We start from the raw sequence: 21,265 nt of genomic DNA, 5'->3' as shown, positions 1-21,265 counted from the left end.
TTTACATAAGTCTGTTACTGCTATACATATATATAGAATATGAACAATTAATCAAATTGATGATAGATTGCAGGAGATACGCATCTCACTATTTGAGTGGAAGGTTACAGATAAGAGAGAGAAGGGTAGAATGAACTATGAGGTAATGTATTGCAGATTGAGACATCACTGTGAGCTTATGTCTAGCTTAATCTAGACATAGATGGTTACATACAAATTAAATATACATATGTGTGTATACAAATACATACACATGTATACAAGTGTATATATACACACACATACACATATATACAAACACACATACACACACACACACACACATATATCAAGGACACATATATTCTTCACTCCATTTTCCTCTGAGTTTTGATATGAGTAAAACTTTCCTAGGAAGAACAATAGGAGCAGCACATTCCAGACAGAAAGAACCAAGATTATTGAATATTGACATCATAATCTTCCTTTATTCACCTCCCATCGTCTCATCAAACTGCCATAATCTAATTTCTAGAAACACTGTTCTAATAAACGTTTTCTTTCAATGATCAATTATTATTTAGTCATTACCAGATTTCATGAATTATTGTTAGTCCTAAATCTACCTAACCTCTTAACTTCCTTTGGCAGTATTGATTATCCCTGTATGTATGTGTGTGTGCCTGTGTGTGTGTAAATCCTAGTTTATCCATTGTTAACAATTTTGCTTATTTTTCTTTGCTGTAAATAAGAATGTTTACAAAATTTTGAGCATATATTCTCCTTGAAAAATAATATCTCATTGTCTGGACTCTAAAAATCACCCACTTTCTTATTATTTCCTATTTAGGTGGACAAAGTTCTTATGGAGAGAGGGGGTTTTCTTATTTCTCCAAATTTAGGGAGACTTTTTCTTTAATCAACAAATTATCAAATACATTAAATAAAATCAGAATGTCTTAAGTTATAAAAGAGCTGGTGTAACTTTGTTATAGTGTGATAATTGTAATATGAGCAGAAATCATATATTTGAATTATCAGATTTTTATTGGCATTGGCTAACATAATTTGGAAGAATTAGTGTATCAAATAAGGTGTAGAGGGATGCTATCCCACTCTCAACAATGTCATAACAGCATTCATTTAACCTCATAAAAAAGAAGGTCCATTTGCCCTCTCTTTACAACTATCTAACAAGATGAGCCCGATATTAAGTTCTCTATTTTGCTCTTTTGTAGACTAGAAATTATTGCACGGAAATATGGCATACTTTCTCTGTATCCCTGAACTAATCAATGCAAATAATTTTCTCAATGACCTGTAGGCTGATGGGATTACATACTTACTTTCTTTGCCATAAGTGTGTCCTGTACTCTTTCTGGAATGATAAAACCTGAAACCCTTAATCTCCATTAGATTATTCCTACTCTTCCTCACCATCACTAAACACGGTGGGAAAAGAAAGGATGTTACCAGTGCTTTCATTTTAATTCTATCTGGTGAGTTGTTTTCCTTTGTGTAGTGTCTATTTGGTTGGAATAAAAACAATATGTTGATTTTTACTTCTAAATTAAGAAAACAGTCTTTAGAGAGATAAATATTTCTATCTATCTTTCTATTCATTTTTTTACATACCTCTCCTGATTATTTTATCTTTTTTCTAATATTAAATATAATGTCTTATTTCATTTTGTCATATAGCACTTGCAAACTCAATATGTCCAAACCAAATATTTTATTTCTATTCTTCCCACCCCAGCAAAACAAAACTGAACCATATAAAACACTCTTTTGTCTCATCTCTTCCTATTACATCTAATTGCTACACCATGTTGAGCAAATTTGTTGCTTTGATATAAGATATGTTTAAGGACAGGGTATGGTACTGAGTCGCCACTTAGCAAACATGACCCTTCTGGGTTTACTGGTATAATAAGTGAAAATAGACACTGAATATCACAGAGAATACTATATAAGCCTTGAAAGGCACTTAATGACTCAGGAATAGGAGGTGCAATATTTTAAATATAGTTCACAGGAGTAAGTTTTTCTTTTCTTTTCTTTTTTTTTTTTTTTTAGAGACAGAGTCCCACTATGTTGACCAGGCTGGTCTGGAACTTCAGGACTCAAGCAATGCTCTCATCTCAGCCTCCCAAAGTACTGGAATTATGGGCATGAGCCACCACGCCTGGCCCACAGGAGTAAGTTATAACAAAAATCTATACATTTCCAATGCTCCGCACATTGCTACATCATTGAGAATCATGACTCATTTAAAACCATCTCCTATTACTATAGTATTCTATGTAGCACTGTGGTACCTCAATTATCATTTTGATTCTTCTTGCCTTCTCTAAGTGATCTTCCAGTGCCTTGTAATAAAGTGGGTTAAGTCTATATCCCTATCCCCATTAACTTTGAGCTTGAGCTAAACAATATAATAAATAGTAGCAGATATTATATGAACAGAGTCTCCACATATGTGTGCATAGTTTGTGCCAGCTGTGAGGAGAATAGCATGACTGGGTAACTGCTAGTCCAAGGAAAATGAAGATGCATTGAAAAAACCTGAATCCAACTCAGCTTGCAGCTCAACCCCACTACCTCATAAGCCTGAAGCAGAGATGCCCCAGATAAACTGCAAATCTGTGGACATTATATATATATGCTATATTACTTTATTTTTCTGAAATTTTTACATAATTGGGGAAAAATGATTGATACTATTGATGCTATATTATCAATATATTATCTATATATTATCAATAATATACTATGCTATATTATATATAACATATATGAGCTAGATTATTACTTTTCTGAATTTTTCACGTAACTCTCAAACTTTATTCAATGTTTAATTCTAATTGAAATTTTTCTGTTTACCATGCATATACAGGAAATTGAGCAAAGCTAAAGTGTCCAGATACAATTTTCATAAAGCGAACATATCCATGTAGCCCTGTAATTGAAATTTAACATAAGAACATGAGGGAAAATAAGTCTGTATGTGCACGATTCTTAAAGATTCCCAAGTTTCTTAAGGTCTGAGTCTGGAAATGAGCATATTGTCATTTCTAACATGTTTTAACCTTTCTGTCAATTTCGGGGGTACATGTGGAGATTTGTTATATAGGAAAATTGCCTGTCGTGGAAGTTTTGAATACAGATTATTTCATCACCCAGGTAATTAGCATAGTACCCAATAGGTAATTTTTCAGTGTTCAGTTTCCTTCCATCCTTCACCCTCAAGTAGACTCCAGTGTCTATGGCTGGCTTCTGCTGTCTTTGGTTTTCTGCTCTTGTGTTAGTTCACTTGGGATAAAGGCCTGTGGCTCCATCCGTGTTGCTGCAAATGTCATGATCACTTCCTTTTTTATAGTTGTGTAGTATTCCATGGTCTTATGTGCACTCTATTTTCTTTATCTAGTCTACCATTGATGGGCGTTTAGGTTGATTCCATGTTTTTCTTATTGTGAATAGTGCTGATTAAAATACATGTGCATGTGATCATAGCAAAGCAATATATATATGCCTCTGTATATATACCCAATTCTGAGATTACTGGGTCGAATGGTAGTTCTGTTTTAAGTTCTTTGAGAAATCACCAAACTGCTTTCAACAGTGACTGAACTAATTTCCATTTCCACCAGCAGTATATAAACATTCTTTTTCACAGCGATCCTCCAGTATATGTTATTTTTGGCATTTTAATAACATTCATTCTGAATGACATGGTTTTGATTTCCATTTCTCTAAAAATTAGTGGTGTTGAGCAGTTTTCATTAATTATTGGTACATGAAAAAATAAAGAAAGAAAAAAATGATTGATACTATGTATAGAAAATAACTTTGGGTGTGCAGACAAGCAGTTGGGACTGATTGGAAGAAAACAGACTGATTGGAAGAAAACTGTCTTTTGAAAAGTGTCCATTTTTGTCTTTTGCCCACTATTTAATAGGATTTTTGTTGTTGTTGTTAATTTGTTTAAATTTTTTTTAAGATTCTGAATATTAGACCTTTGTTAGATGCACGGGTTGCAAATATTTTCTGCCATTCTGTAGGCTGTCTCTTTACTCTGTTGATAGTTGATTTTGCTGTGGAGAAGCTCTTTAGTTTAATTAGTTCCATTTGTTTTTGTTACAATTGCATCTGGCATCTTTGTCATGAAATATTTGCCAAGACTTGTGTCCAGAATGGTATTCCCTAGGTTTTCTTCAAGGGTTTTTATCTTCTTAGATTTTACATTTAACTCTTTAATTCAGTTTGAGTCGATTTTTGTATATGATGTAAGGAAGGGGCCCACTTTCAATCTTCTGCATATGACAAGCCAGTTATGCCAGCACCATTTACTGAATAGGGAGTCGTTTCCCCATTGCATGTTTTGTTGACTTTGTTGAAGATAAGATGGTTGTGTATATGCAGTCGTTTTTGTTTTTGTTTTTCTGGTCTTTCTAACCTGTTGCATTTGTCTACATGTCAGTTTTTGTACCAGTACCATCCATGTTGTTTTGGTTATTATAGCCTTATAGTATAGTTTGAAGTCAAGTCATGTATTGCCTCCAAGTTTTTGTTTGCTTGTTTGTTTGTTTTTGCTTAGGATTGCTTTGGCTATTTAGGCTCTTTTTTGGTTCCATGTAAGTTTTAGAATTTTTTTTCTAATTCTGTGAAGAATGTCATTGGTAGTTTGTTAGAAATAGCATTGAAATTGCTCTGGACAGTATGACCATTTTAGCAATATTGATTCTTCCTATCCATGAGCATAGAATGTTTTTTCCATTTGTCTATATCATCTCTGATTTCTTTCAGCAATGTTTTGTAATTCTCATTGTAGAGATCTTTCACCTCCCCAGTTAACTGTATTCCTAGGTATTTTATTCTTCTTGTGGCTATTGTGAGTGGGATTGCGTTCTTGATTTGGTACTCAGCTTGGATGTTGCTGGTGTATAGAAATGCTACTGATTTTTGTGCATTTGCTTTGTATCCTGAAACCTTGCTGAAGTTGTTTATCAGATCTAGGAGCTTTTGGGCAGAGACTATGGAGTTTTCTAGGTATAAAATCATGTTACCTGCAAACAGGCATAATTTGACTTCCTCTCTTCTTATTTGGATACCTTTTATTTTTTGGTCCTACATGATTGCTCTGGCTAGGACTTCCAGTACTATGTTAAATAGGAGTGGTAACAGTGGACACCCCTGCTTTGTTTGGGTTCTCAAGGGGAATGCTTCCCACTTTAGCCTATTCATGTGATTGGCTGTGGGTTTGTCATAGATGGCTCTCATTAATTTTAGGCATATTCCTTCAATGCCTAGTTTGTTGAGGGTTTTTAACACAAAGGGATGTTGAATTTCCTCAAAGCCTTTTTCTGCATCTATTGATTTGATCATGATTTTTTGTTTTTTTCTTCAGTCAGTTCTGTTCATGTGATGAGTCACAGCTATTGATTTGCATACATTGTACCAACATTCCATAATAATATTTTGTCAATGTGAACGAAAAGCATCTCTTCAAAATGAATGATTTAACAAATGAATGAATGAACAAAAGAAACAAAAAACTTCCATGTTCTGTGTGATGGTTAATACTGAGTGTCAACTTGATTGGACTGAAGGATACAAAGTATTGATCCTGGGTGTGTCTGTGAGGGTGTTGCCAAAGGAGATTCACATGAGTCAGTGAGCTGGGGAAGGCAGACCCACCCTTAATCTGGTGGTCACAATCTAATCAGCTGCCAGCGAACATAAAGCAGGCAGAAAAATGTGAAAAAGAGAGCTGGGCCTGCCTCCCAGTCAGCATCTTTCTCCCATTCTGGATGCTTCCTGCCCTCAAACATCAGGCTCCAAGTTCTTCCGTTCTGGGACTTGGACAGGCTCTCCTTGCTCCTCAGCTTGCAGATAGCCTATTATGGGATCTTGTGATCATGTAAGCTAATACTTAATAAACTCCCCTTCATTATATATATATATGTGTGTGTGTGTGTATGTATGTATATATATATACATACACACACACACATATATATATAATGTGTATATATATATGTATGTATATATAAATATCTCCTATTAGTTTTGTCTCTCTAAGAGAACCCTGACTAATACATTCTGTAAACCTCAAAAGTTCCCTCAGGTTTGTTCTTATAAACATGTGCATGTGGCCCTCTCCCAAGGTGTGCATACTCCCTATGCCAACTTTCGATATGGTCATTAAGGTCAATGGTCACAGAAAATCCTCTCAGTGGATGGAGCATAAAGCAAAGAGAAAAGTAAATTAGACAAAGACACGCCTGTTAGCATAATTAAGGTCTATTAATGAAATATCTTCAACCCAGGGTAGAAGATAATCACAATAAATGGCCAGTAGAATTTGATTGCCAGTGACTCCACTATAGCTTCCTCCTTTGATTTTCCAAATATTTAAATATTCAGAGTTCTTGTCATAATAAGTTGACCCTGCCCACAACAATTGTGTGTATGTGTATGTGTGTGTATGGTGAGGGGGAATGGGTGTGTGTGGGGTAACAGGGGATGGGGTGTGTGTGGGGTGGGGGAGAGTGTGTTTGTGTTTTGGTACGGTGCTGAAAGATACTGTATTTCCTTCCAAAACAACAATTTATTATTAATTAAGTCCTTATCATGTATCAGAAACCATGTTAAATTGGAAATAAAATGATAGAAGAGATGCCATATCTAGTCTTGGCATGGTGGCTCATGCCTATAATCCCAGGACTTTGAGACACTGAGGTAGGAGGATTGTTTGATATCGAAAGTTTGAGATCAACCTGTGCAAAATTGCAAGGCCCCATCTCTAGAAAGAATAAACAAATAAAATTATAAGATTACCCAGGTTTGGTGGTACATCTATAGTCTTAGCTACTTGGGAAGCTGAAGTAGAAGGATCACTTGATCCCAGGTTTTTTGGTCTGCAGTGAGATATAATTGTGCCACTGCACTCCAGCCTGGACAGCAGAGTGAGACTTTGTCTCAAAACAAAAAAGGATGCAAATTTTGAGAGAGGTAAAGGAGCAATTGAAGATGACATATGCAGCTTTTTCTGATATCTCTTTGAACTCCTCCTCATCAAATTCCTTCTCTTATAAGCAGCATTCTAGAATCACTGGATTTAAGAAGAGTTTTGGTTTTTCTTTAGTAGTGCTTTAACCTTCCATGAATATCATTTTCTTCATCCTCTGCTATGTGTATCAGTGGAAGAAGGTTGAAACTCGTGAAACTTGGTAGTGTACTACTCAGAGTGCTTAAATAACTCTTGGGTACCAATATTGTTGGTGATGAAGTATGCTAGAGACTGATATCTTGACTACGTAGAGGATCAGTTCTAAGTGGCTACTGTTCTTTGTTTGTATACTCCAGATCTGCTCATTTACTCCCTTTGTGTTCATCTGTGGGTGGAAACCAGCTCCAGGAGTTAGGGAGCAGTGGGTATGTGGGTCATACACTACTACCTTGTTTGTTGCATCAAAGACCTGGGCAAGCTCAGGCAGATAAAGGCCTGGAACTCCTGTTATACCTGTTGGTGAGTGCAGCAGGTCATGCACTAGCAAAAAAAAGGGAACTGTAACTCATTTGCTACCATCTTGTGGAGTCAAATAAATAAAGGCATGTTTACTAATAGCTTAGCAAGAAAGTGAAAGGATAGAGTAGTACCACTCATTGTGGCTGTTATAAAATGGATGGCATCCCTGCACATTGGTGTGGTCAGTTTGGGTTTAAGAGGCAGAGGTCACACAGAACCTTGTGGGCAGACTGTATAATAGGTCTCATCTGAGTTCTACAGGTAAATAAAGAGGGTGGTCTTGGAAACCCTGATCATAGTATTGAATACTTTGCTTGATGAAACCACTCTGAATGTGTTTATGATGTGTTCATAACTCTCTTCATAAATCTTGCTAATAAGTAAGGTACTGCATTGTAGCTGGTGTCCCTGGACTGAGCCTGACTCTGTGTTCCCACCCAAACCTCATCTCAAATTGTAATCCCAACATGTAGGGGAAGGGGCTTGGTTGGAGGTGACTGGATCATGGGGACGATTTTCCCCGTGCAGTTCTCCTGATAGTGAGAGGGTTCTCACTAGATCTGATGGTTTTAAAAGTGGAGTTTCCCCTGCACTCTTTCTCTCTCCTGCCGCTGTGTGAAGAAGACCCTTGCTTCACCGTCCGACATGACTGTAAGTTTCCTGAGGCTTCCCCAGCCAAGGAGAACTGTGAGTTAATTAAGCCTCTTTTCTGTTTATAAATTACCTGGTCTCAGATAGTATCTTTATAGCAGTGTGAAAATGGACTAATACATATATGCTGTCAGCTTTCCATTTTCTTTATTGTTTTCTTTCCATTCCAGGATAATCATTACTAAAAATTTCTTTTTTTGTTTCAGAATTTGATTTGTTATTCATATGTTTTCATTGATTTAAACATATTTTGTGCAATTTCTACAGTGCATCAGAAAAACAACACAGAGGGCAGTAGCACTCTCACAGTCCAACCTCCATTCCCTGATGCTGGGGGCAGGACCTATACCACTGGCAGAGGTACCATGCCATTCCATGAAGTGCCACCCAGAAGCCTTCTGTGGCACTCTGGACCACTGGCTTTTCCAGAGTCCACATTCAATGCAACGTGAGCACAGGCTTCTAGGGAGAATGGAAACAGGCCAAGAAAAGACACCCCACATTCTTTTGCCTGCAAGGCCCAGGGCCAGCTCCCTCTTACATAGGGCCTGATTTCCTTCTGATCACAGAGTTGGTCTTGATTAAGACAAGGTGCAGATCTGGCATGGAGGATGTGGCCAGGTAAGGCAGCCAGGTTCCCTGTTAGATCCCCAGGCTCTCCTGAGCACTAAGTGGGGAGCATTACCAACAGGTTTGTGTAAAGATGTCTACAGAGAGCTATGCACACCTGGATCCCCTACTGGCTCCTACAGTCAGGGCACAGATATTCTTTCAAACATTGTTCCCAAGGCCAGGGTCTAAGTCAGCTGCATGGGATTGTCCAGGCTGAGGAAGGCAGGTGAACTGTGCCTTTGTTCCTAGGGCATGCACAGAAACTCTTCTTGCCTGCTACGGGTGGCACTCATGGAATGGCCATCTCTCTGCCAGTCATCTCAGTAATCACAGGTGACAAGCAGACTCCTGGTGGCTGGACTGGAAGGAGACCAGCCAGGACCAGCTGACACATCTCTGCTCCAAAGCTGGGTAAGCAGAATATACACAGCCCTGGTCCTCACTTCCTTTCTTTGGTTGTTCTTCAAACCTTCAAGATAGATTCTTTTTAAGTTGGTTAACAAATCTCAAGGTGCCAGAACTGTGAAGTGTTCAGTAGCACAGGACATATGAGCACAGCTGCCCCTCATCCCCAGATGACACCCTTTTTACTTCCTCCTCAGGCCGTTCTTTGCTTTGGTGTAGAAAGGGCTCAAACACCTAGCAAGGGGGGTTGGGTAGCAGGGGAAAAGGTTACAAGGAAGCAAGAAGATGCCCTGGGCTGGGCAGGAACTGGAGGAAAGTTTGAAGATCTCTCTCCTTTGGGACCTGTCTTTCTCAAGAAACCATGAAGAAACTGGCCTGAGACAAGTCAGGGAGTAAAGGAAAACTGCCAATTAGGAGGCAGAATATACGTCTTCTTACTTCCACCAATCAGCAGTGGTAGCATAGAAATAAATCCAATAACTAATATCCTGTTCTCTTGTAAACCAAGACTCACCCCAGGACCCTCACAAACACCTACTCAGAAGACAAACTCAACTCTTAAGTCAAAAGAGTTGGGTGAAAACAATTAAAACAAAAGGAACAAATTAGATGGTTGGGACCAAGGACTCAGGAAACAAAGCTGGTAAGTTCACCCATAGAGCACTTACAGCTCCCAGCATACACTTAAGCCATGTGGATCACTTTTACATGCTGAGAGTCAACTTCTTATTAAAATATAAATGCTAAGACTAGCTCTTCCTGCCTTTGCTTGAGAGACAGACAAGCTGCAGCACGGCAGGGAGCAGAGAGGTTCCCTATGATTGTGCGCAGAACTGCTGGGAGGTGTAGAGCAAAAACCTCCCTTCTGGGAGAACTGTTTGGAGGTTTGCAGCCACCCTACAGCACTGGTGGGAGACGAGGAAGAAGGCTTGGCAAAAACCCAAAGGAAAGGTGTGGCTTCTCTCTGTTCCAGCACTGTGAGCCATCCAGTTGCCCTCTGATACAGTCTTGGCTCGTGGGAGTCAGCAACAACAAGGCAGCTGAATATCTGGGTCTATGCTAATTCAGGCCTAGATTAAAGGTTTCTGGCATGAGGGGATCTGGGGCTCTGCTACAAGGATTGGTTTTCTTGTTTGTTTGCTTTTTCAGATGCAGAATAGGGAATTACAATAGAGCAAGGTGTCAGGGAAGGAAGGGACTGTCCAATCCTGCCACCAGCAGATGCTGGAAGGGAGATGCTTCTTCCCAGGCCTCCCTGGCATTAAGAAGGTCCAAGGGGCACTCACTCTTCCTGACTGTGCTTCTCCTTGTGGGTAGGAAAGACCCCAGGGCGGTGGCAAGCAGAAAGAGAGGGATCTTAAAGATGTTTCCCACTGGCTTCTCTAGCTTTTCCTGCACCCTACTCCCCAGGTTTCCTCCCCCAACTCTCAGACAGTGCTTCCTTTGACTGCCTCTGACTTTTGAAGCTCTGAAAACTCTGTGTGTAGGCCTCGCTAGAAAGCCACTGGTAGGAATGGGCCATCTCATCTCAACAACCACAGGTGGCATCTGGACAAGGTGCAGGGGACTCTGGTCTTTTAAGACCTGACTCAGATTTAGGATCAGACCCAGCATGACAGTAATCTGCTTATCAAACTGGTCTTTGTCAAAACTAGAATTTTTTTTTTTTTTTTTTTGGAGATAAGCTCTCTCTCTATTGCCCAGGCTAGAGTGCAGTTGCCTGATCTTGGCTCACTGTAACCTCTACTTCCTGGGCTCAAGCAATCCTCCCTCCTCAGCCTCCCAAGTAGCTGGGATTACAGGCATGCACCATGATACTGGTATAATTTTTACTTTTTGTTTGTTTGTTTGTTTTTGTAGAGACAGGGTTTCCCCATTTGCCCAGGTTGGTCTCCAACTCCTGAGCTCAAGTGATCTGCCTCTCAAAGTGCTGGGATTACAGGCATGAGCCACCACACCCAGCCCAGGAGCTTTTCTGAAGAGTTCACATAAGTCCTCTTCCAAGTCCTTGAAGTTAGGGTTGGATATCTTTGGAATGATCAGATCTTTGAACTGCTAAGAGAATGGGACTTTTATCTGGAGCAGCCAGGCCTGGTGCAAAGGATATTCCTTTTAGGAGTCAGGGTGCTTTGGTGGGAAGGCCAGCCCATTGTCTATGGCAGCCACCTTGATAACAGGCTCCTTCACCACCACCCAGTCTGTACGCTGAGAGCCAGAGCTATCCTTTGGACAGTCACATTTGCCAGTTGTCATTGCCTCTGTCAGTGTCGCAGATGATGTGATCCAGCACCACCAGTGGCTGGAACTGCAGTAGTAGTTGCTGTTTGATATTCTCAGGGAGCGGTTCTGCTTCAATACGCCACAGCCAGTAGTCTGCATCTTTGTAGCCTTCAACAAAGAGCTGGAAAGAGCCAGCCGTTGGTAGGTTGTCTGATGGAGTTAAACCACTGCCCAACGTTTGACACTTTCTCTAGCATAAGCTGCTTGCCCCTGGACATCACTCTGTCAACGGCACTATAGTTGAATGTCTTACTGGCCAGGTATACCACCTTTGTGAGGAGTACAATCTTGCATTCTAGTTTTCGGTCCACCAGGTTGCCCTCTGCCTCTGAGAGATAACCCTGGTTGAGGACAAGGTATGCACCATGGCCATAACAGCAAGGACGGCACAACTTCTGCAACCACTTGGTCCACTTAGGATTAAGTTGCCCATAGGGGCTCTTCATTCTTGGGTTTGAAGACAACAGTGATCTTTTATTTACTGGCAAAAAAAAAAAAAAGCAAAATGCATATATTCATATTGTTAAGTCTTCAGAATTATTTGCTTATCCAAAGCGGCTAGCAAGACACCTCAGTTACTGGTCTTCTCTGTCTCTGCTCCCCTAGAACCCCAACCTCTGAACAACAAAGAAGCAGTAGAAACAGGCTCACAACTCATGAGTTCATTGTAACCCTCCAGAAACCCGTGAGGGTCCCTGACAAGTAGCTTCTGCTGGGGCCCTGGTAGATGGGGCTTGGGAAGATGCCGCACTTAATGGCCAGTTCTGCCTGCCGCACCGCAGCCTCGAACTCAAGGTCCTCCCGGAATTCATTCAGCTCCTGGTGGGCCTGAGCATCGTGCGCTGCCTTGGCAAACCCTGGACCTGCACCACCATGGTTTGGAAATGGAAAAATTCTTCCTGCAGAAATACTGCTCATGTTTTTGGCCACTGATGACATTATTTTTTTCTTGCAACAATCCATTTTGTAATACAGTACCACATTAAAACAAAATGAGTCCACATGTATACCGGTATAACACATCCTTTATGACATTAATATAACATTTATCCTGTTGTTGTTCATAAATTCAAAAATTCTCTGAAAGCTTTTAAGCTATTTTAAGTTCCCTGTTATTAATGCTCTGTCCCTGTTTTCTTCTCCAGTGGCTATCTATAATAAAGACTTTTTTTCAATTGGATGAAATTAATTTCCCTCCAGTAATTTTTTAATTTAAGTTTTTTGGATTAGAAAATACAAATTTGTATTGTTAACAATTGCATTTTAGGTTGAAAAACAATTACTAACTAAGAAGACCTAAAAGATTGTTAGGGAGAAGATGAAAAACATATCCTATTAAGAAATAAATAAAATTACAAATAGTCATTTCAGTACTAATAATATCAAGTACAAAGTATTCTTACTCATTGATGAAAACAAATTTAAAAATTCTCATGATGGTACTTTAGCATAATCACTTGTTGTTTCTCTTTCAGCATAATGAATGGTTAAACAAACTTCAAAAATTCAAAGTTCTATTTTCCCCATTGTTTTAAATAATGCCATTACTCTGTACGTAAAATTATTTTGAAATTTTAAATAAATCTTAGAAGAATATGCAATGATAGTCCAAAAGACACCCAAGATTAATTAATATGGGCAAAATTTGATGTGTGAGCAAACCCAAATGTGTACATAAAACTAATAGTTTTCAAAATGTGCTGTATTGAAACTTCAACAGAAACTTTAAACTTTCATTAAAGACCCATGTGCTCATAGTATGAAGCATTTTTATTTCAGTAGGCAAAACCAGTAGGTATTTTTTGTTTCCTCTAGTATTTTTATTTTCTTTGGACGCTGATGCTATTTACCAGAGTCTTTTAAAATACCAAGGAAGTGGAGAAAATTTAGTACGCATGCACACAGAATTTTATAAAATTGGTTAAAAAGCTTGAAAAGCTTTAGGTTAAAATGCTTTCTGTATGAAGCTATGCAGTATATCATATAGACTCTGTGCTATTGATCTTTTTTGTTAAATACTGTAGCATAGATGGTTTCCTTCAGCTCTACACAAATTCATGAAGATTGTGAAGCAGTGTTGTACCACATCTGCAGCTCTCCATCTACCTCTTCCCTATTAAAAGACAAAAGCACACTGACATTTTATTCATGACTAGACCATTATACTAAACACTTTTTGTACATAAAACTTAAATCAGATACCTAACAATGAAAACAATACATTATTTTCTATTTCTTTATGTCAGTTTCTAGTGGAGAAGATGTCACTCTAAGGAGGAGTCTGAACTTAGATTGAGAGAGCATCTCTGCTAAGCCAGGATTGTATGTCTAAAGCATTGGATGAGGAGTATAACAGGGCTTGCGCATATCAAAAGTGCAATTGAGGCCGAATAGGAACAGCTCCAGTCTCCAACTCCCAGCGCGAGCGACACAGAAGACCGGTGATTTCTGCATTTTCAACTGAGGTACTGGGGTCATCTCACTAGGGAGTGCTGGACAATCGGTGCTGGTCAGCTGCTGCAGCCTGACCAGCGTGAGCTGAAGCAGGGCGAGGCATCGCCTCACCTGGAAGCACAAGGGGGAAGGGAATCCCTTTTCCTAGCCAGGGGAACTGAGACACACAACACCTGGAAAATCGGGTAACTCCCACCCCAATACTGCACTTTAAGGAAACAGGCACACCAGGAGAATATATCCCACACCTGGCCGGGAGGGTCCCATGCCCACAGAGCCTCCCTCACTGCTAACACAGCCGTCTGCGGCGATCTATCCGCAAGGCAGCAGCGAGGCTGGGGGAGGGGCGCCCGCCATTGCTGAGGCTTAAGTAGGTAAACAAAGCCGCTGGGAAGCTCGAACTGGGTGGAGCTCACAGCAGCTCAAGGAAGCCTGCCTGTCTCTGTAGACTCTACCTCTGCGGACAGCGCACAGCTGCAGTCCAACAGGGGAAAGAGCGGGGGCCGGTGCAGACGCAAACGACTCTGTCTGACAGCTTTGGGGAGAGCCGTGGATCTCCTAACGCGGAGGTTGAGATCTGAGAACGGACAGACTGCCTGCTCAGGTGGGTCCCTGACCCCTGAGTAGCCTAGATGGGAGACATCCCCCACTAGGGGCAGTCTGACACCCCACACCTCACAGGGTGGAGTCACCCCTGAGAGGAAACTTCCAAAGGAAGAATCAGACAGGTACACTCGCTGTTCAGCAATATTCTATCTTCGGCAACCTCTGCTGCTGATACCCAGGCAAACAGGGTCTGGAGTGGACCTCAAGCAATCTCCAACAGACCAACAGACAGTCCTTCTGACTGTCAGACGGAAAACTAGCAAACAGGAAGGACACCTATACCAAAACCCCATCAGTACGTCACCATCATCAAAGACCAGAGACAGATAAAACCACAAAGATGGGGAAGAAGCAGGGCAGAAAAGCTGGAAATTCAAAAAATAAGAGCGCATCTCCCCCTGCAAAGGAGCGCAGCCCATCGCCAGCAACGGATCAAAGCTGGTCAGAGAATGACTTTGACGAGATGAGAGAAGAAGGCTTCAGTCCATCAAACCTCTCAGAGCTAAAGGAGGAATTATGTACCCAGCGCAAAGAAACTAATAAATCTTGAAAAAAAAGTGGAAGAATTGATAGCTAGACTAATTAATGCAGAGAAGATCATAAACGAAATGACAGAGATGAAAACCATGACACGAGAAATACGTGACAAATGCACAAGCTTCAGTAACCGACTCGATCAACTGGAAGAAAGAGTATCAGCGATTGAGGATCAAATGAATGAAATGAAGCGAGAAGAGAAAACCAAAAGAAAAAAGAAGAAAAAGAAATGAACAAAGCCTGCAAGAAGTATGGGATTATGTAAAAAGACCAAATCTACGTCTGATTGGGGTGCCTGAAAGTGAGGGGGAAAATGGAACCAAGTTGGAAACCACTCTTCAGGATATCATCCAGGAGAACTTCCCCAACCTAGTAGGGCAGGCCAACATTCAAATTCAGGAAATACAGAGAACGCCACAAAGATACTCCTCCAGAAGAGCAACTCCAAGACACATAATTGCCAGATTCACCAAAGTTGAAATGAAGGAAAAAATCTTAAGGGCAGCCAGAGAGAAAGGTCGGGTTACCCACAAAGGGAAGCCCATCAGACTAACAGCAGATCTCTTGGCAGAAACTCTACAAGCCAGAAGAGAGTGGGGGCCAATATTCAACGTTCTTAAAGAAAAGAATTTTCAACCAAGAATTTCATATCCAGCCAAACTAAGCTTCATCAGTGAAGGAGAAATAAAATCCTTTACAGATAAGCAGATGCTTAGAGATTTTGTCACCACCAGCCCTGCCTTACAAGAGACCCTGAAGGAAGCCCTAAACATGGAAAGGAGCAACCGGTACCAGCCATTGCAAAAACATGCCAAAATGTAAAGACCATCGAGGCTAGGAAGAAACTGCATCAACTAACGAGCAAAATAACCAGTTAATATCATAATGATAGGATCAAGTTCACACATAACAATATTAACCTTAAATGTAAATGGACTAAATGCTCCAATTAAAAGACACAGACTGGCAAACTGGATAAAGAATCAAGACCCATCAGTCTGCTGTATTCAGGAGACCCATCTCACATGCAGAGACATACATAGGCTCAAAATAAAGGGATGGAGAAGATCTACCTAGCAAATGGAGAACAAAAAAAAGCAGGGTTGCAATCCTAGTCTCTGATAAAAGACTTTAAAACATCAAAGATCAAAAGAGACAAAGAAGGCCATTACATAATGGTAAAGGGATCAATTCAACAGGAAGAGCTAACTCTCCTAAATATCTATGCACCCAATACAGGAGCACCCAGATTCATAAAGCAAGTCCTTAGAGACCTACAAAGAGACTTAGACTCCCATACAATAATAATGGAGACTTCAACACTCCACTGTCAACATTAGACAGATCAATGAGACAGAAAGTTAACAAGGATATCCAGGAATTGAACTCATCTCTGCACCAAGCGGACCTAATAGACATCTATAGAACTCTCCACCCCAAATCAACAGAATATACATTCTTCTCAGCACCACATCGCACTTATTCCAAAATTGACCACATAATTGGAAGTAAAGCATTCCTCAGCAAATGTACAAGAACAGAAATTATAACAAACTGTCTCTCAGACCACAGTGCAATCAAACTAGAACTCAGGACTAAGAAACTCAATCAAAACCGCTCAACTACATGGAAACTGAACAACCTGCTCCTGAATGACTACTGGGTACATAACGAAATGAAAGCAGAAATAAAGATGTTCTTTGAAACCAATGAGAACAAAGATACAACATACCAGAATCTCTGGGACACATTTAAAGCAGTGTGTAGAGGGAAATTTATAGCACTAAATGCCCACAAGAGAAAGCAGGAGAGATCTAAAATGACACTCTAACATCACAATTAAAAGAACTAGAGAGGCAAGAGCAAACACATTCAAAAGCTAGCAGAAGGCAAGAAATCACTAAGATCAGAGCAGAACTGAAGGAGATAGAGACACAAAAAACCCTCCAAAAAATCAATGAATCCAGGAGTTGGTTTTTTGAAAAGATCAACAAAATTGACAGACCGCTAGCAAGACTAATAAAGAAGAAAAGAGAGAGGAATCAAATAGACGCAATACAAAATGATAAAGGGGATATCACCACTGACCCCACAGAAATACAAACACCATCAGAGAATACTATAAATGCCTCTACGCAAATCAACTAGAAAATCTAGAAGAAATGGATAATTTCCTGGACACTTACACTCTCCCAAGACTAAACCAGGAAGAAGTTGAATCCCTGAATAGACCAATAGCAGGCTCTGAAATTGAGGCAACAATTAATAGCCTACCCACCAAAAAAAGTCCAGGACCAGATGGATTCACAGCTGAATTCTACCAGAGGTACAAGGAGGAGCTGGTACCATTCCTTCTGAAACTATTTCAATCAATAGAAAAAGAGGGAATCCTCCCTAACTCTTTTTATGAGGCCAACATCATCCTGATACCAAAGCCTGGCAGAGACACAACAGAAAAAGAGAATTTTAGACCAATATCCCTGATGAACATCGATGCAAAAATCCTCAATAAAATACTGGCAAACCGGATTCAGCAGCACATCAAAAAGCTTATCCACCATGATCAAGTGGGCTTCATCCCTGGGATGCAAGGCTGGTTCAACATTCGCAAATCAATAAACGTAATCCAGCATATAAACAGAACCAAAGACAAGAACCACATGATTATCTCAATAGATGCAGAAAAGGCTTTTGACAAAATTCAACAGCCCTTCATGCTAAAAACGCTCAATAAATTCGGTATTGATGGAATGTACCTCAAAATAATAAGAGCTATTTATGACAAACCCACAGCTAATATCATACTGAATGGGCAAAAACTGGAAAAATTCCCTTTGAAAACTGGCACAAGACAGGGATGCCCTCTCTCACCACTCCTATTCAACATAGTTTTGGAAGTTCTGGCTAGGGCAATCAGGCAAGAGAAAGAAATCAAGGGTATCCAGTTAGGAAAAGAAGAAGTCAAATTGTCCCTGTTTGCAGATGACATGATTGTATATTTAGAAAACCCCATTGTCTCAGCCCAAAATCTCCTTAAGCTGATAAGCAACTTCAGCAAAGTCTCAGGATACAAAATTAATGTGCAAAAATCACAAGCATTCTTATACACCAGTAACAGACAAACAGAGAGCCAAATCAGGATGAACTTCCATTCACAATTGCTTCAAAGAGAATCAAATACCTAGGAATCCAGCTTACAAGGGATGTCAAGGACCTCTTCAAGGAGAACTACAAACCACTGCTCAGTGAAATCAAAGAGGACACAAACAAATGGAAGAACATACCATGCTCATGGATAGGAAGAATCAATATCGTGAAAATGGCCATACTGCCCAAGGTGATTATAGATTCAATGCCATCCCCATCAAGCTACCAATGACTTTCTTCACAGAATTGGAACAAACGGCTTTAAAGTTCATATGGAACCAAAAAAGAGCCCGCATTGCCAAGACAATCCTAAGTCAAAAGGACAAAGCTGGAGGCCTCACGCTATCTGACTTCAAACTATACTACAAGGCTACAGTAACCAAAACAGCATGGTACTGGTACCAAAACAGAGATATAGACCAATGGAACAGAACAGAGTCCTCAGAAATAATACCACACATCTACAGCCATCTGATCTTTGACAAACCTGAGAGAAACAAGAAATGGGGAAGGATTCCCTATTTAATAAATGGTGCTGGGAAAATTGGCTAGCCATAAGTAGAAAGCTGAAACTGGATCCTTTCCTTACCCCTTATATGAAAATTAATTCAAGATGGATTAGAGACTTAAATGTTAGACCTAATACCATAAAAACCCTAGAAGAAAATCTAGGTAGTACCATTCAGGACATAGGCATGGGCAAGGACTTCATGTCTAAAACACCAAAAGCAACGGCAGCAAAAGCAAAAATTGACACATGGGATCTAATTAAACTAAAGAGCTTTTGCACAGCTAAAGAAACTACCATCAGAGTGAACAGGCAACCTACAGAATGGGAGAAAATTTTTGCAATCTACTCATCTGACAAAGGGCTAATATCCAGAATCTACAAAGAACTCAAACAAATATACAAGAAAAAAACAAACAACCCCATCAAAAAGTGGACAAAGGATATGAACAGACATTTCTCAAAAGAAGACATCCATACCGCCAACAGACACATGAAAAAATGCTCATCATCACTCGCCATCAGAGAAATGCAAATCAAAACCACAATGAGATACCATCTCACACCAGTCAGAATGGCAATCATTAAGAAGTCAGGAAACAACAGGTGTTGGAGAGGATGTGGAGAAATAGGAACACTTTTACACTGTTGGTGGGATTGTAAACTAGTTCAACCATTATGGAAAACAGTATGGCAATTCCTCAAGGATCTAGAACTAGATGTACCATATGACCCAGCTATCCCACTACTGGGTATATACCCAAAGGATTATAAATTATTCTACTACAAAGACACATGCACACGTATGTTTATTGCGGCACTATTCACAATAGCAAAGACTTGGAATCAACCCAAATGTCCATCTGTGACAGACTGGATTAAGAAAATGTGGCACATATACACCATGGAATACTATGCAGCCATCAAAAAGGATGAGTTTGCGTCCTTTGTAGGGACATGGATGCAGCTGGAAACCATCATTCTTAGCAAACTATCACAAGAAGAGAAAACCAAACACCGCATGTTCTCACTCATAGGTGGGAACTGAACAATGAGATCACTTGGACTCGGGAAGGGGAACATCACACACTGGGGCCTATCATGGGGAGGGGGAGGAGGGAGGGATTGCATTGGGGAGTTATACATGATATAAACGTCATGCACATGTACCCTAGAACTTAAAGTATAATTAAAAAAAAAAAATTAGAACTGAAAAAAAAAAAAAAATATATATATAATAAATCGTTCTATCATAAAGAAACATACACACATATGTTCATTGCAGCACTATTTACAATAGTAAAGACATGAAGTCAACCTACATATCCATCAATGGTAGAATGAATAAAGAAAATGTATTATATGTACACCACATAATACCATGTAGCCATAAAAAGAACAAAATCATGTTCTTTGCAGGAACATGGATGGAGCTGGAGGCCATTATCCTTAGCCAACTAATGCAGAACAGAAAACTAACTACTGCATGTTCTCACTTATAAATGTAAGCTAAATGATGAGAACACATGGACACATAGAGGGGAACAACAGACATGAAGGCCTGCCTACTAGAGGGTGGAGGTCGGGAGGAGGGAGAGGGATCAGGAAAAAAACAAGTGAGCACTAGACTTAATGCCTGGGTGACAAGAGAATGTGTACAACAAACCTCTATGACACGAGTTTACCTTTATAACAAACCTGTACATGTACCACCGAACTTAAAATAAAAATTAAAAAAAATAAGAATATCTTCAAAAAAAAAAAAAAGTGCAATTGAGAAATAAAATGCTTTCTTTTCCTACATATCTTTAGGACCGTTTGGATTGCAGAAAGAAAATAGATAAAGGTTTAAGAAAGGAGACATCGTGATGGTTTGGCAACAAAAACCATAGAAAGACAGACAACTTTAGTATAACAAAATATTCCGTCAATTAGTATACACTTTTTGCAGATGAATACAAATTATTCGTGAATAAATTGAAAAGAAGCAAGCTGCGTGTGTGTGACTATTGCAGTTCTAGACTCTTACTTTGATAACTGACAACTATTTTTCACCATGGTGAGATTAGGAGTCTACCGTGATGCTTGAATATCTTAATTGGTATAAAAGGGATTGCCAAGCTTTTCAAAATTTCTTTGAGAAATGCTTTTTTCTTTTTTTTTTTTTCCTAGAAAAAATGATTCTTCAATCCTCTTCTTGGCTTCATGTGCCATATAAGATGCAAAATAAGTATAGTGAATATGAAGCTTTTTCAGAACCCGGCAAGAAAATAAAATGTCACCTACCCTTTCTAGGGTAAATTAAAATGGACTCAGAATGCCTAATCATCAATGTAATCAACAGTGTCAATCTCTGTGGAAACCTTCCCTTTCCCTAAGTTCACACGAGAAACCTAGAACCACCTGGTTCGAAAAACTTGGGGGAGAAAATGTCTGTTCTTTATCCATGATGGGAATTGACTCTACCATTACTATTACCAGGAGATGACTTTTGCTTTCTAATGAAACACAACATTTTCCAGTGGCTCAGAGATGTCTTTCATGGAATCATT

At 39.7% G+C, this 21,265-nt stretch overlaps 1 pseudogene; it reads right to left on the bottom strand.

The window, feature by feature from the left end:
* Positions 1 to 10,580: 10,580 nt before the first annotated feature.
* LOC117067987 lies at positions 10,581 to 12,379 on the bottom strand (annotated as a pseudogene).
* Positions 12,380 to 21,265: the final 8,886 nt, after the last annotated feature.

Source organism: Trachypithecus francoisi, unplaced genomic scaffold (assembly GCF_009764315.1).
Source record: "Trachypithecus francoisi isolate TF-2019V2 unplaced genomic scaffold, Tfra_2.0 Lachesis_group20, whole genome shotgun sequence".
NCBI lineage: Eukaryota > Metazoa > Chordata > Mammalia > Primates > Cercopithecidae > Trachypithecus > Trachypithecus francoisi.
Note: the sequence above shows the minus strand (reverse complement) of the source record. Positions and strands in the feature narration are given on the sequence as shown.